The 15,837-nt window shown below is 41.7% G+C and overlaps 1 non-coding gene across 2 annotated transcripts; it reads right to left on the reverse strand.

Moving 5' to 3' along the window:
- Window positions 1-3,450: 3,450 nt before the first annotated feature.
- LOC100756791 lies at window positions 3,451-5,844 on the reverse strand. 2 transcript variants are annotated; one of them, XR_003484168.2, is made up of 5 exons: window positions 5,689-5,844; window positions 4,642-4,756; window positions 4,225-4,347; window positions 4,022-4,131; window positions 3,451-3,639 (listed from the first exon to the last, which is right to left on the reverse strand). It is a non-coding gene; the product is annotated as an uncharacterized LOC100756791 (transcript). The 2 variants fall into 2 exon arrangements; XR_003484169.2 differs by having other exon boundaries at window positions 3,451-3,642.
- Window positions 5,845-15,837: the final 9,993 nt, after the last annotated feature.

A 15,837-nucleotide genomic window follows, 5' to 3' on the forward strand; every position in this document is an offset into this window, starting at 1 on the left:
ATACATAAGTGGCCCAACTAATTCTACCAAGGAACTCCTACAGCTGATAATACCTTGAGTAAAGTGTCTGGATACAAGATTAACTCAATAAAAATATTGAATAGCCCTCCTATCTATATTCAAACAATAAAAGGGTTGAAAGAAATTAGGGAAACAACAGCATTTAAAATAGGCAAAAATAATACAAGATATCCTGATATAACTCTGCCAAGCAAATGAACCTCGTGTATGAAAAGAACTACTCTCTCTCTCTCTCTCTCTCTCTCTCTCTCTCTCACACACACACACACACACACACACACACAGAGAGAGAGAGAGAGAGAGAGAGAGAGAGAGAGAGAGAGAGAGGGAGAGACCCACACACTTAAATGTAATTACAAACAATACAAAAATGGGCCATGAGTTACAAATAGAGGAAGGAGTGGATATATGGGAATACTTGGAGGAAAGAAATGGGAGAGGAAATGATATAATTATATTACAATCTCAAAAACTGAAAAATAAATATAGCTTAAAATAGCCAATGAACTGACTAGTTACCTTGGAAGGTTTGTCTGTAGTGACATCTTGTTTCTACAAACAAAGCGTGTCTGATGATCAGAGAATGGAGCTGACCACTAGCTAACTGTAGAGGTCTGGAGTGTGTAGAGACAGACAGGAAGTGAGATAGCTGGGCTGAAACAGGATATTAGCAGGGAGAAACAAGAAGTTCATGTCTTGTCTGCTGAGACAATAAAGGGGAAAGGTATGGTGGTGGCTAGCTCCTTCTTCTCTCTGGTCTCTCAGCATTTTCCTCTGTATCTGACTCTGGATTTTATTACATAGACCATTTAAAAACTCCATTTACATGAATCAATCTTGTTTTTAATTCAAATAAAAAATGATAAAAAACTCCACTTACATGTGTCCAAGTTAAAAATAAATTAAAGTTCAATATGCTTATCAACAAGGGAAGTACAAATTCAAGCTGCTCTCAGAGTCTCTGGACCAAAGTCAGAGTATCACCAAATGAAAGCTCATGCAAGTGCTATTCTGAGGAAAGAGACACAGTCTACTGCCAATGGGGATGTGGACCACTGCAGACACTGGAAATTCTATGAGCAGGTTTATCAAGAAACAAAATTATAACTGAAATACAATTATACCATTGCTGAATATGACATGAGATGCTAAGTCAGCACACCTGAGTCATCCATATACCTGTGTTCACTGCTTCACCATAGACAACAGCTAAGACACTTGACCAGACTGTCATCCACCAGATGATGAATGGATAAAGAAAACCCTATATGTTTATTCAATATACTTTCTTTCAAACATAAAGAAAATGCCGTAATGACATTTGTAGGAAAAACATGGAACTGGAGTTTATTATGTTTAGAAATGAAACCAGGGCATTAAAGACAAACATCATGGGTATTCTGATGTGTGAGACTGGATTTAGGTGTGTGTGTGTCAGGTGGCATAGGTGGGTCATTAAATGAGAAGCAGGACACTGAAACAGAAGAAAGGCATCATAAGTTTAGGAGACCAAGAACAGGATTTGTTGATGGTGAATAATTCATGCTTAGGCCAGAAAAGTAAGGATAGGTTATTAAATACCCTTCCATAGGACAGAGGGCTGGGCAGTAGCTGGAACCCAGCCTAGTGTGCAAAATATCATGTGCCAAGATGTAGGGGCTGATTTCCATTTTGGAGGATACATTTGTGTCTTGGTTTTCTGGCATTTACTGGTACCATGAGGAAAGCAGGGTGGAATGCCTCATGTACAGTTTTGGGAAGTCAGCATAACAGCTGTTCATTTACTCTAGTTATATAGTATTCATATATAACACATAAGGAACATCTGTTCTATGTATAGGAGGGCAATCCCGGTTGATAACCTTCAATCACAGAGAGGAACTGTAAAAGTTGTGTTGCTGTTGCTTACTGGGGCTGTTTGAATGTGAACTATATCCCACAGCCTCACATGTTTTTGTTTAGATGGTGATGAGGCAGGAAGATACTGAACAGGTGCAGGGTGGGGTGGGAATTCCAGACATTAACAGAGGTAAGGTAGCAGGAGAGACATGACTGGACACCTAGCCTGCCCTGCAATGCCCTACAAACACTTGGCTATTTCTCATTTAGTAAATGCTTTGCCTTCTTGTAACTATCCGTGTGTGTTTGTAATGTTCATTGTTGAGACTTAAGACCCTGGAAATAAGAGTGTCTCCCCTACAGACTCAAATACATTCCCCTAACAATGGGAGAGTCAGCAAGGGTTAGTTGTGGAACATTTAGAGAGGTCTGGAAAACTGCTCTCTAGGGAAATAAGTCCATAGGATCCCTGAACAGAAGGCAATGCATTTAAATCCCAAAATGCCAAGCTTTACCCAAAGGTGCCTTGAAACCAGGTGGTGTAATTGGGAACAACTTTGTCTATAGCATGAAAATCCCAAAATTTGGAGAGTAATGGATTCTGAGAGACACTGGGTTGAGGCACAGGTCAGAGCTTCTGCAACCAGGCTCTGAGAGGCCTCTCATACACTGTGAAGGTGAAGTCTAACTTGCAGTGGAGTTCATAGGAGGTGGTGAGACCAGGGTCATGACATACCCACCACAGAAAGCTAAAGCTAAACATATGGCAAGAGCCAGCCAGAGTATCTACCAGTCCTACAGGTATCATAGGTGAAACAATCAGTTCTCTGAGTCAGTCATGAAATTTTTAGGATATGCTGCTATTGTGTTGTTTTGACCTTGTTACTCCTTGCTATGTCCCCATAGTTCCATTTTGGATACAAAATTTAAACTCTGTTCATTTGTCTGTTTTTAGTCTCTAATGTTCTGTTTTTGTTTTAATTTCACAAATAGTCACAGTTATTGGACTTACTTAGGTTAGTGGAAAAATGATTTTTGAAATTTGAACCCTCCTGAAACTATGATGATTTCCGAGGTTAAACTGAATGCAATTGAAGCTAGAGACAGCCATGTATGTTTTTGCATGAGTGGGCTCCTTTGGGTTCTGATGGTGTCACCTGAGAATTGTCTACACTTCTGTGACCCTAAACCTCATCCCTTAGATGGCCTCTAAGTGGTCACAGCACAGCTCGTACAGGTCACTGATATGTTCATATAGAATGAGATTCATGGCACAGGTCAGGGCAGTGGACAGAAGGTGCCATCTCTGCACTGAATGCTTTCCAGTAACCAATTATACTTGCTCACCTCATGTATTTTAAGAAGTTGGAATCCCAGAAAATTCCTTGTCAACTTTCAGATCATTACAGGAAATGGGCACCTGAATGCCTGGAAACAGCTGAACCAGGGTTGGGAACCTGACTCTATAATAAGATAATCAGACACTCCTTCTCCTAGAACGCCATCCTACAGCCAGGTATACCCTCAAATAGGAGGTTTTAATGACATTAAATCTTACTTTAACAAAAACAGAAAGAAAGAAAGATTTAATTTTAAGACACTGCAGTAAAAAATTGTAGTGTTTTATTAGTGAGATTATGACTGGTAGTCCACACCACAGTGATGACATTAAACGAATTCACCACTTTACTCCAAATGCGATGGCGAGGACCCCTCCTGGTCCTTCTTTCCTGCAGTCCATTCTCCCCAGCAGCATGCAGCGCACATCTTGGGCAGAAACTGCTGAGACAAAGAAAGAATGATTGCTTTACTCCTAGGCTGTCTTACTGTTCCTAATCATGCACCTCCTGTTATTCTGGCTGCAAGAAAAGCACATGCCACATTGATTAGAAAGACTGCAGCACAGTGACTTTGTCACAGTACCTTCTCTGAGGCCTTTTTCCTTCATGGTCACCATGTTAATGCCCAACTACAGTACCCCAGTCAAGGAGAAAAATTTGTCATCCACAACCCAATATAAACTCTCTCCACACTTCATTCATAGAGCAGAACCCTTAATCAAGCAGTGAACTGCCAGTATTCCAGATGATGTCAGTGAGTACACGAGTTCCTTCTTGGCTTCCCATGGGCAGGAAAATATAGGGATGAGATATTGTCATACCTAATCCATCACTGTAGTCACTTAGCTTTCTCCTCTACATTCTCAGATGTAGGTGACTCCTCTGTGTACTTCATCTTTCCAAGACAATATTTCCTATGTTCTTCATCTGTCTTCATAGAAAAGAAAAGAAAATAATAAAAACCAGGAGACTGTGAAGATCTTAAGTGAAGTAACTCAGAATTATAAATTCATATCTCACTCACAAGATCACTAAATTCATTCAGGCCCAGAGAATAGCTGCTCCTGCCCTGCTCATATTCCACATTGTGCTTCTCAACTAGTTCCTTACTTTTCTCCCACAGTGCTCTTCTGTGACCTTCTTCATCCTGGACATGAATACAACACATAGTATTTTTTTCATATTAACTCCACACATAAGGTGACCAAATGTAGAGTAGTAACATGTAAAGAACAGGCATGGAGAGGGATCCCAGGTCATGATAGCCAGGCATTCTCCACGCCCAGAGGATCAGCAAGGCTTGTTACTTTGAGGTTATGGTGCATGTCTAAGCAAGTCCTTGCTGATGGGTGGCCTCTGTGACCACATTTATGCCTAGATACTTCCAACAGCAAGGGCCATCCTTCCTGAATACCCTCTGAACAGTGCTCATGTTACCAACCGGGCTGTAGGTTTTTCCAAATTCCTTCTTCCATTCCTCCCATTCAGCATCCAACCTGGGATCCCGTGATGGAGCAACTGAGGCCATTCTCAAGGAGTAAGACTGTATCAAACACCTAGGGAACAAGGAATTGTCCAATACCAGTGGTTGCCCCTTAGAACATACACACCAGTCATATTATGCATACATACTAGGCAATATTTAGGACTATACATGTACATGGCTATATGTGTGTTGTAACAACTAACAAAAAGAGGTCAGAACTTTTTTCTTCTTTTTGAAAGATTTTTATGCATGTTACACATGCATGTATGCATACAGACACACTTATGTGCACACAAATACATACACATACAAAATATAATATTTATTTAATCTGACACTTCAGCCTTTTTAAGCTGGCAATGTGGTTAGTTGCCAACACATTACCACCAGGAATGGGCATCACATATCCTCCTCAATTATGTGAACCTCTGCATGGCAGATAACACACAGACAGAAAAACAGGCAGCATGTAAGGTTAAGCCTGCAGTGACTACAGTCTAATGTCAGACTGTTTATGAAGCCTGTGTCAACTTGTGTTATGTAGATCTTCTGTGTCACAGGCTGTGGGTGAAGCTTTGGCACTGCTTCCCGAAGCACCAACTGATTCTCTAAGAACCTAATGTGTTTCTTTGAGAAAGAACCAGCAGCACCGTCTAGCTCAGCTATATTCAAAATGAGTTTCCTTCCTACAAACAAACCCTCACTTCAAAGCAAGACACATAATGAACAATTTTTTAACTGATGCCAGAAATTGTAAAGAATCAGAAAGGACATCTCTGAGAGTATGAAGCAGGAAAAGGGGGGGGGGAGGGAGAAACAATGATGCAATTCTATTATTACCTTAAAACAACAACTACGACGATGAAACCAAAGAAACAAACAAACAAACAAGAAAACAAAGAACAACAAAACCTAGAGAAAGAAGAGAAGTCCCAGGTAACCAGAGCAAAGCTATTCGGATGCTTATGGAGCATGAGCCAGGAGGATTCAGGGTCTGTGTACCTTGCTTGTCCCTGCTCTCCTGGAGTACAGCAGCTTCTCTCCAAAGGCAGAAACCAGGACTGTGCTGCCCAGGGCTTCTTAAGAGCTATTAATAGAGGACTCTAGTGGGGCATTAGCAGAGCAGCCTCTGGCTCCACCCTTTCCTTCCTGGAACAATGGCTAGCCCTCCCTGAAGCCTCAGCCTGCCCAATAGAATAGAGTCATAAGCTAGCTTGACTAGTGAGTCAGGCACTGCAGGCAGGATAACATGACACTGGAGACGAGCCAGACCCACACCCAAGTTGAGTGGTAAAGGCAATGGCATTTCTAAGAATCCTAAGACTCACAGATGTCGTGTCTTGCATAATTGGCAGTCATGAGACATAAGAGAATTGTGGGAGAAGAACCCACTGGGGACAGTTAGTGTATGCCACAGTCTTACCCCAGATTACACATTAATGTGGAGAACACATGCTACCCTATTAACTGTGAAGATGCTGCTTATAGCACATATGAAGTGTCAAGCAATGTGTATCTGGCTTGCCTGAAACAGAGCTTATGACAGTCGGGAGCATCGACAGAGAGGATGAAATAACCAGCAGGAAACAGTGGTGTCAGAAGCACTTGTCACTCACTAGTCCATCAGTGTCTCAGCCTATGACAGACAGGAGTGTCTTCAGTGTGGATGAAATAATCAGAAGAAAACAGAGATGTTAGAGAAACTTCTCATACAGCCCTACCATCAGTGTCTCAGCCTAGGGTTTTTACAGATTTAGAGAAAACATTGGAGTTGCTCAAACAAACTAACAAACAAAACAGCAGATGCCTCATGTGTGCAAAAAAGTGGACCTCAGGGACTCACTGGACACAGAAAATAGCTATGTGTTGTGGACAGATGTTTCTGTCCATTCTTGTCCCACAGTCCTTCAACACAGAGGCTTATATTAATCGTAAACTGTTTGACCAATTGCTCAAGTTTCTCTTTGACTAGCTCTCTCTTAGTAATTAACCAATATCTATCAATCTATGCATCCCCACATGGTCTTTGCTTCCCCAAGAATGTTCTGGTGTCCTAACTTCTGGGTAGCTATGTGGTGTCTTTGGGACCCACTCTCTGCATTCCTCTTCCCAGGCTGCTCCTAGTCTGGTGGCCCTGCCTATACTTCCTGCCTGGCTACTACTGTCTGTGCATTGGCTGAAACAGCTTCATTCATTGACCAGTAAGAGAAACACATATTCACAGCGTACAGAAGGATGCTCCCCTCAGTGGGGACTTTGACATTACTCTGACTAGTACAGCCGGACATACGATTACAGAGCAGATGTAGCAAAAATCTGAAAAAAAGGATTCAGGTGTGACTGAAAAAATACAGAGAATGTAAATCTGGCTTGTTTCTATTTTAATATATCACATGAAAAGATTTAAAAAAGTAGATTCGTGCCCATTTTCCTCTTAGGTTTCCTCAGTTTTATTGTGCACCTGTCAGACAGACGATTGATATTTAAGGGTATGTATATGTTTCTTTCAGGCTGAGTTGGATAGATAGAGCCCTATGGAATGTGGATGCCTTCCCCTCAGTCTTGGTGGATTGCCAGTGGCCAAGTCAGAGGAGCAGCAGATAGCAATTGACTTCAGGGGATTGGCGCATCAGGGAACAAAACTCTGATGGGTGAATCTCAGATAGGCACAGCCCTGAGAGCCTCAGCACAAGAATATCTCTTGCTACTGTTGTGTCTGCACGTTGGTTGCTGCCACCTTTCTCTGGTATCTGACATGGTGTGAATGGGTGTGGGGAGATCCCCTATTGCCTGTGATATTGTGTGTTTATCTCATGGAAATATCCCATTATACTGGATATTTTTACCTGTGGATTATGATGAAAATGAGTTCCTGCTAGACTGTTCTGTTCAACTAAAGTAATGATTGTATACAACAATAATGTTAGTTTAAATAGAATTTTGATTGTTGAGGGTCTTTCATAAATATAGTAAGGCATTATGTTAGCAAATATTTTGGTGAAAACATAATATAGATAAAATAAGATAAAGTGTTGCCACTGCCTCTGATAAAGCAGAGGCTGCAGGATAAAAATAAAGCCAGGAGTTACACAGCCAGAACACATGGTTTAATATTAAGGAGCCATAGACTGTGACTTAGGTTAATGATTAAGAAAAAGTTTGTTTAACAGCTGAGTAATACTCCATTGTGTAAATGTACCACACTTTTTAATCTGTTCTTTGGTTGAGGGGCTTCTAGGATGCCTTCAGTTTCTGGTTATTCTGAATAATGTGGCTATGAACATAGTTGTGTCCTTGTGGTATGACTGAGCATCATTTGGCTATATGCCCAAGAGTGACATCATCATTTCTGGAGATAGATTGATTCCCAATTTTCTGAGAAACCACAAAACTGATTTCCAAAGTGGCTGTACAATTGACATTCCCACCAGGAGTGGAGAAGTATTCTGCTTACTACACAACCTGTCCAGCAAAAGCTGTCATCAGCAATTTTTATCTTAGATAGTCTGACAGGTATAAGATGGTATCTCAGAGCCATTTTGTTTTGCATTTCCCTGATGACTAAGAATGATGAGCTGTTCCCTTCAAGGCTTCCAGTGATTTGAGATTCTTCTGTTGAGAATTCCCTATTAAGATGTGTACCCCATGTTTTAAAATTTGAATTATTTGGTATTTTTATTCTAATTTCTTGATTTCTTTATATATTTTGGAGATCAGCCCTCTGTCAGATATGGGATTAGTGAAGATCTTTTCCCATTCTGTATGCTGCTAGTTTGTCTTAATGATCATGATCTTTGCCTTACAGAAGCTTTTCAGTTTCAAGAGGTTGCATTTATTAATTGTTTCTCTAAGTGTATTGCAACTGGTGTTATATTGAGGAAGTAGTCTCCTCTGCCAATGAGTTCAAAGCTACTTCCAATTTCTCTTCTATCAGGTTCACTGTAACTGTATTTTTGCTGAGTTCTTTGATCCACTTTGACTTCAGTTTTGTGCATGACAATAGATGTGGATCTATTTGCATTCTTCTGCTTGTCAACATCCTGTTATGCCAGCATCATTTTTGAAAGATGTATTCTTTCCATTACATACTTTTGGCTTCTTCATCAAAACATAAGGCGTTCATAAATGTGTGGAATTATGTCTGTGTCTTCAATTCAGTTCAATTCCATGAGCCATGTGTCTGTTTTCATGCCAATACAATCTTTATTTACAATGACCTCGTGAAATTTGCAAGCAAATGGATGGAACTAGAAAAAATCATTCTGATTGAGGTAATCCAGAACCAGAAAGACAAACATGATATGCAAACATGATATGGATACTTGGGATAAAGTATAGGGTAAGCAACGTACAATTCACAACCCGAGAGAGGCTAGATAACAAGGAGTTCTCAAATAAAATACAGTGGAAGGGGACATAGAGGAGATTTCCTAGGTGAACTGGTGTTTGGGGAGGGGGATGGAAGGAGAGAAGCTGGGTGGAACAGGTTACACTGGTTGGGTGTGGGAGCTGTGTTTGTGCAGTACACAGTGGTAATCAATGAAAGAGATGTCTTGATGAGGGGGCCATTTTTGGGTTAGTGATAATCCTGGCACCAAGTTAACACCCAGGAATCCACAAGATGACCCCAGCTAAGACTCCTAGCAATAGTAGAGAGGGTACCTGAACCAGCCATCTACTGTAATCAGTTTATTGACTATTCTAATTGACATTGGAGATAATGTATCCAGTAATGGATCGAAGCAGATGCAGAGATAAACAGACAAGCACTGGGCAGAGCTCCAGGAGTCTTGCTAAAAAAAAGAGAGGAGGGATTGTCCAAGGCAGGTGTATCATGATGAGGGAACCTCCAGAAACAGTTGACCTGAGCTTGTGAGAGCATATGGACTCTGAACCAAGAGCTAGGCATCCTGCATGGGACTAGCCTAGGCCCTCTGCACGTGTGTGACAGTTGTGTGTCTTGTTCTCTTTGTAGGACTCCTAGCAATGAGCTCAGGACCTGTACCTGAGGCTTAGCTGTGCCATGCTTTGCTCAAGCCCTAGGGAGCCTGCCCCATTCTGAGTGGAGACAGAGGGGGAATGGAAGGTGTGGGACTAGATGGGAAGCCCCTGGGGGGCTTGGAGGAGAGCCGAGAGGGGACACTGTGGTTGGTTAGTAAAATAAATAAAAAATGTGTTTTAAATAAAACAATAACAACAACAAAATATAACAGTCCCAGGAGCCCAGTTGACTGGAATTCTTTTAATCTTAATGTTGGGAGATATGTTCACAGGTCTCAGAATGCATCAGAGCAATAGTGGAATGGCAGACTGTACAGAAAACTGAAATACGTAGATAATTAGAACAAACTTTACTTCTGCATTACAAACAAAATGAAAGAAATCTCTGTATGCTGTCAGTGTGTGGTGCAGGCGAACTGATGATTCAGAAAAGCAAATCAGCCTCAAGATATAGCGATCAGGCAGTTGTGATACCCACCTTATTTACAGAAGCCAGAAGCTATGATGCGGTGGTACACACCTTTAATCCTAGGATTCAGTATTAACAGGTAAAGGAATCTCTGTGAGTCCCAGGGCACACAGATCTACATAAGAGTGAGTCAGTCTAAAAGAGAATTATAGCTCACGCCTGTAATCTCAACACTAGAGGGGTATAAAAGACAGGGCCAAGGTCTGAGAAAGGCTACTTTCTTCTCTCTTGAGGTTTGGGAATGTAATTTTGGTAGAATCTTTTCTAAGTGTTCTGTACTCCTGTTAAAACATAAATGATGTTGAGAATAGACTAGAGCCCCGCTCTCTTACATAAATACATAGATTTGTAGGTAGACGGTACTTACATTTGGTTTCATCGTGTAATGATTTAAAGTCTGTTTGGGTATAGTTGTCTGTGCTGACACCTGTAGAAGGAGATTTTATCCATCTATCTTGGTCTCACTGGATCAGTTTTCTCTCCACCTTCTGGGTCCCACAGTCACTGGGGTACTTCTTTCTAGGAGGTACCCTAGAAAGAATTTTTACAGGAGACTTCTTCATGAGCATAACACCAGTAGCACAGACACTGAGATAGACAATGAATCAATGAGACCTCCTGAAACTCAGAAGCTTCTGTAAGGCAAAGGACACATTCAATAAGACAAAACAGCAGCCCACAGAATGGGAATGTTTGGCCAATGAGGCAGCAAGTTAGGCAGGACTAGGAGTCGAGGAGGATTCTGGGAAATGTAGTAGAGAAGTGGTGATCCAGGAAGAAAGTGACAGCAAGGAGACTCATATTTAAGGAAGAACAAACAGGACGTGTCCCTTTTCCCCTCCGCACTTCCTCCAGTGGTGCGATGTGATCCACCGGCAAGAGAGGACTCCAACAGAAGGTGTCCGATAAGATAAGTCTTATAAAATATATAGATTTATGATAAATAAGACTGAGCTAACAGATGAGAATCCTAGTCATTGGCCAAGCAGCATTTGTACATAATGTAATTCTCTGTGTTATTTTCTTCATCCACGTGGTGGGCAGAACTCAGGCAGTAGTGGAGACCACCCACGTGGTGGTAGGGCTCGGGCGGCTTTTGGCAGAAAGATTTATTGTAACACTTACATGGTCCCCCAGAGGAGGGGAAAGGGACAAGATCTCCTGAGCTAATTGGGAACATGAGGGAAGGCAAGAGGGAGTCAGAAAAAAGAGAGGGAGATAAGAGGAGAGGAGAGGAGGACAAGTGGGAGCAGAAAGATTGAGTCTGGGGAAAAATAAAGGAGAGCAAGAAAAGAGATACCATAATAGAGGGAGCTATTATAGGTTTAAAGAGAAATCTGGCACTAAGGAAATGTCCAGAGATATACAAGGATGACCCCAACTAAGAATCTAAGCAATAGTGCAGAGGCTACCTTAAATGCCCTTCTCTGATAATGAGACTGATTACTATCTTATATACTATCCTAGAGGTTTCATCCAGTAGCTGATGGAAGCAGAGGCAGACACCCACAGCTAAAAACACAGAGCTGAACTCCTGGAATCCGGTTGCAGAGGGGGAGGAGTCTTGAGCAAAGGGGTCAAGATCAGGTAGGAGAAACCCACAGAAACAGCTGACCTGAACAAGGGGGAGCTCATGGACCCCAGTCTGATAGCTGGGAAAACAGCATAGAACTTTCCTAGACCCCAAGATTATGGAAGTCCCTTTGGAGGTCTGGGCAATCTGTTGGACCTCTGGTAGTGGATCCATATTTATCCCTAGTACACTAATGGACTTTGGGAGCCCACTCCAAAAGAGGGATACTCTCTCAGCCTAGTCACATTGCAGAGGGCCTAGACCCTGCTCCAAATGATGTGACAGACTTTGAAGATCCCCATTGAAGGCCTCACCCTTTCTGAGGAGAAGAAAGGGTAGGGCTTCGATGAGGAGCAGGGGAGGGGAGAGAGAGGGAACTGTGATTGAAAGGTAAAACAAGCTTGTTTCTAATTTTAAAAAATCAGAAAAAAGAAAAGAACTCCACATGTACACACACACTTTGATGTAATAACAAACAATAAAAAAAAATGGGTCATGAGTTACAAATAGAGGAAGTGTATGGAGTAATCCTGTTTAGAGGTACTGTTGATCATGCCTGCTTGGGGCTGGCTAGGTACCACTGACTACACCCGTTTGGGCATGGTCAGAGTGATATAGCAAGGGTTTAAATATCAGAGAGGCACGCACGTGACCCTCTTTTTTCTCTCTCCCACCCAGCTGAGCAGACATTTGCAGGTAACTCCACCTCTGGTGTAAACCTGGTCACTGGCCCTTGCACGAGTACTATCCCCTTTTATAAACTACCTGAAAGTCAATTTAGTTCTGACTCTATTGTGTTTGGCATTAAGGAAAGAGTGGATATATGGGAATACTTAGAGGAAGGAAATGGGAGAGGGAAATTATTGTGAGAAATTACCAATACAGAGCCAGGTAAAAATACAAGGGAATTTAATACGAAAAGCCTTACTTACAGAGTGACCTAGCCAGCCAGCGGGGCAGCAGTAAGTACAGCAAGCGGAAGATGAAAGTGAATGAAAGCCCACCACATGAGCGTCTCTCACTCTTAAACCTTCCCTACATCACCCTGACCACACCCTTGAAGGTGTGCTACTGCATCCCCTACAGGAAATTATATAATTATATTATAATCTCAAAAATTGAAAAATAAATATAGCTTAAAACAGCCAATTAACTGACTAGTTATCTAAGAAGGTTTGTCCGTAGTGACATCTTCTTTGTACAAATAAAGTCTGTCAGAAGGTGATAGAATGGAGCTTGCTACTAGCTAACCATAGAGGTCTGGAGGTCTGTATAGACAGACAGGAAGTGAGATAGCTTGGGAAATACAGGATATAAACAGGGAGAAACAGGAAGTTCATGTCTTGTCTGCTGAGACACTAAGGAGGTAAGGTGTGGTGGTAGCTAGCTCCTTCTCTCTGGTCTCTCAGCATTTTACTTTGTATCTGACTCTGGGATTTTATTACATAGACTATTTAAAAACTCCTTTTACATGTGTCCATAGTTAAAAACAAGTTAAATTTCACTGTCCTTATCAACAAGGGAAGTGCAAATTCAAACTGCTCTCAGAGTCAGAGTATCACCAAATGAAAGCTCATGCAAGTGCTATTCTGAGGAAAGAGACACAGTCTACTGCCAATGGGGATGTGGACCACTGCAGACACTGGAAATTCTATGAGCAGGTTTATCAAGAAACAAAATTATAACTGAAATACAATTATACCTTTGCTGAATATGACATGAGATGCTAAGTCAGCACACCTGAGTCATCCATATACCTGTGTTCACTGCTGTACCATTCACAATAACTAAGACATGTGACCAGACTAGTCATCCACCAGATGATGAATGAATAAAGGAAACACACGTGTTTATTCAATATACATTCTTTCATGACATGATGGCATTTGTAGGAAAAACCTGTAACTGTAGATTATTATGTTTAGAAAATGAAAGCAGAGTATTAAAGACAAATAGCATGGGTATTATGATGTGTGAGATTGGATTTACGTGTGTATCAGGGCAACATATGTGGGTCATTAAATGAGAAGCAGGACACTGAAATAGAAGGAAGGTATCATAAGTTTACGAGAACAAGAAAGGGATTTGTTGATGGTGAATATATTAATGCTGACACCAGAAAACTAAGAATAGGTTTTAATTACCCTTCAGTAGGACAAGGGGCTGGCAGTAGCTGGAACCCAGCCTATCATGCAAAGTTTGTATAACAAGGTGAGGGTGCTGATTTCCATTTTGGAGGATATATTTGTCTCATGGTTTTCTGACATGGACTTGGCACAATGAGGAAAGTGGGGTGAATTGATCTGTGTAAAGTTTGGGAAGCCATCATGAACAGCTGTGCATATACTTCAGCTATATAGTATACTTATATAATATATAAAACGTCTGTTCTATATGGGAGGACAATCCTGATGGATAACCTTCAATCACAGAGAAAAACTGTGACAATTGTGTTGATGTTGCTTACTGTCTGAATGTGAACCAAATCCCACAGCCTCACAGGTTGTGCTTAGATGGTGATGAGGCAGGAAGATACTGAACAGGAGCAGGTTGGAGGTGGAAATTCCAGACATTAACAGAGGTAAGGTAGCAGGAGAGACATGACTGGACACCCCTAGCCTGGCTTCTAATGCCCTACAAACACTTGACTATTTCTCATTTAGCAAATGCTCTGCTTTCTTTTAACCATCCATGTGTATTTTTAAGGCTCATTGTTGAGACTTAAGACCTTGAAAAAAGGCATGTCTCCCCTACAGACTCAAATACATGCCTGTAACAATGGCAGAGCCAGCATGGGTTGATTGTAGAACCTTTGGGGTTCTTCTGGAAAACTACTCCGTAAAGGAGCAGGAAGGTTGTGTAGGGGGAGTAATAGAGGAAGGCAAAACAAGAGATACCACCAAAGAGAGAGCCAGTATAGCTTTAAAGTGAAATCAGGCACTAGGGAAGTGTCCCGAGATCTACAAGGATGACACAAACTAACCATCTAAGCAACAGAGGAGAGGCCTCCTTAAATGCCCTCCCCTGATGACAAGATTGATGACTGACTTATATACCATCCTAGAGCCTTCATCCATCAGCTGATGGAAGTAGAAGCAGATACCCACAGCTAAAAACTGAACTGAACTGGAATCCAGTTGCAGAGGAGGATTGATTAGCAAAGGGGTCAAGACCACGCTGGTGAAACCCACAGAAACAGCTGACCTGAACAAGAGGGAGCTCTTGGCCCCCAGACTGATCACTGGGAAACCAGCATGGAACTGATACAGATCCCATAAATGTGGGTATCAGTGAGGAGGCCTTGGAAATATATGGGGCCTCTTATAGTAGATCAGTACTTATCCATAGCGTAGGAATGGACTTTGGAAACCCATTTCACATAGAGGGATACTCTCTCAGCCTAGACACATGGGGGAGGGCCTAGGCCTTATCCAAAGGCTATGATAGACTCTGAAGACCCCCCCAGTGGAAGGCCTCACTCTTCCTGGGGAGCAGAAATGGTATTGGATAGGTAGAGTGTTAGTGGGGAGCAGGGGAAGCAGGGAGGGAGAGGAAATGGGGATTGGCATGTAAAAAATCTTGTTTCTTCTAATTTAAATTTTTAAAAAAGATTTAAAAAAAAAGAAATGAGTTCCCAGGACTGGTGCATAGAAAACTATGTGTTTAAGATCTCTGATGGGGAATGTCCTTCTGTATCCTGTGAATATATGTTTCTTTTATTGGTTGATGAATAAAGCTTTTTAAGCCAATGGACAGGCATGATGTATCCAGGCAGGAAGTATAGGCAGGACTGCCAGACAAGGAGAATTCTGGGAAGAGGTACAGGGAGAGTGAGTCACGCGGGGGATGGCACGTAGCTATAGAGAAGATAGAAACACTTGGGCAGTCTCTGATAAGCCAAGACCATGTGGAGATACATAGATTAATAGAAATGGGTTAATAATTAAGAGTGAGTTAGCCAATAAGATGACTGAGCCTCTGTCATTATATTAATTATAACTAATATAAGCCTCTGTGTGTTTATTTGGGACTAAAGTCCTGTGGGATCAAGTGAGACAGAAATTTCTGTCTCCAGATTCCAAAGTGTCAATCTTTACCCAAGTGTGTC

This window comes from Cricetulus griseus, chromosome 3 (assembly GCF_003668045.3).
Source record: "Cricetulus griseus strain 17A/GY chromosome 3, alternate assembly CriGri-PICRH-1.0, whole genome shotgun sequence".
In the NCBI taxonomy this organism is placed as follows: Eukaryota; Metazoa; Chordata; class Mammalia; order Rodentia; family Cricetidae; genus Cricetulus; species Cricetulus griseus.